The sequence below is a fragment of the Cyprinodon variegatus genome, unplaced genomic scaffold, assembly GCF_000732505.1.
Source record: "Cyprinodon variegatus isolate N-32 unplaced genomic scaffold, C_variegatus-1.0 Scaffold172, whole genome shotgun sequence".
Taxonomy (NCBI): Eukaryota; Metazoa; Chordata; class Actinopteri; order Cyprinodontiformes; family Cyprinodontidae; genus Cyprinodon; species Cyprinodon variegatus.
The window spans coordinates 1,009,229-1,011,069 of NW_015150625.1; positions in this window are offsets into that span (position 1 = coordinate 1,009,229).

Genomic DNA, 1,841 nt, shown 5'->3' on the forward strand with positions numbered 1-1,841 from the left:
TTAACCATCTGCTACAAGATTTAGTAAAACATACCTGTATTTCACACATGGGCATCGAGGTAAAGTCAGTCTCTAGCATAAACATGCTCCTGCAAGGAGGAGTCACAATGTTAACGTGGGAAATCCCCACCACACTTTCTCATGAGCTAAACATTTCTAAAACGCAACAAAAACAATATAATAGCAAAACAGTGTGACCTACATAAAACATATTTCAATAATATGCAAAAACGAAAACCATAAACATATTTTATATATAATATTTCTTTATAACATTGCAGAGACACGTTACCTCGACAGTGATCCTTATGGCTCTGAGGATTACCCATAATACCCTGCTCTCTCTAGGGTGAATGTTATACTCCATTAAACCAGCAGATGGTGCATTTTAGCAGGATTTAACCTGAACCATAATAACTATGTTACACAAGCGTGGAGCGACAGTGGAGAGAAAAAACTCCCTGTTGGGAAGAAACCTCTGGCAGAACCAGGCTCAACATGGCGGTCTTCTGCCGGACCTGTAGAAATGAGACGTGGAATGCAGTAACAGTCCGGGAGGAATGACACTATGATTAGTTTTAGCTACGATGGTGGAGGAGGGGCTGGAGGTGCGTTGAAATGGGATCATCTAAATGAAGTCAGACACAGCGCCATCACTGCCTGCACACTAGGAAGCAGACGAGTTGTGAATTGGAGGCCTTTTAAGATCAACTTTGGATGCTAATTGGCTTTCGTGGAGGCGTAGTTCAAAGCTGATTGGCTGTGTCATAGGCAGATGAAGGCTAGTAATCAGTTTATTCAGTTAAACTTCTGCCTAGGCTCCATAACAACTTCCCTAATGAACAACAAATTTATCCAACACAAAATCAAATGCGTAGTTTATGCTGAATGGATGAAGAATAGTTTATTGTTCATCATAACAGAAACCAAAGGCTGTTTATGACTCTATGAACAACAGAATACAAAATTGAGCTTTAACCCACAGAAATTCAGATTTCATAGGTATGCATGGGTATGCACACATTTTATTTTTTCCCCCCAATATATTAATCTGTAAATAGTTGGTGCAAATAGTTCCACACATTTTCAGCCTAAATAAGATGGAGCAACATCACAATGTGCAAGAACGTTCCATATTCATAAAACTACAATTTGAGAGCATTTATTTATGATTTTGAATGATACAACATACATAAGGAATGTTAGGGCTGCAAAAGAGCAAGAATGTTTTCCATTTATTCTCTAATCTATAAACTTTAACTTCACGTTTTTTTTTCATGTTTTAACCTTTTATGTCTATTTATTTATCTTTGATATTTCTTAAATTTTTTTAACCTATGTAAATTGTACCAGTGCTGGTACTGTAAGTTACATGTTGAGACATTTAAGCCTGAAGTGGAAGCTAAACAAAGGTATGTTTGTTTTAAACCAAGTGCTGTGCTGCCAAGATAAGTTTAGAAAAAAAAAAACAAGTTGGTAAATCGAAAAATTAATGGCACAGTGCTGTTGTCTTGGGTTTGATTCATGATACAAAGAGCTCTTTGCTGTGAATGTCTTCCTATGTTATCCAGCACAATCCATGCATGTCCAAAGTCAGCATTAAGTTATTAGTTTCCAAAAAAAGAAATTTAATCTTATCTGACCGGTGTAGCTTGTCCCACAGTTTTTTTGCGATCTAAATGGTCTATCATGTGTCACATGTTCCCCTGCTGTTTCTCCTTATCTCACCATCTTCCAAAGAAAAATCCAAACTTTCAAGTTTTTAGTTTGAACATTGGTTGTGTTGCTGCTGCTACACCTTATAGCTTGCAGAATCACTTCTAGCAGGACTATTAACAAGG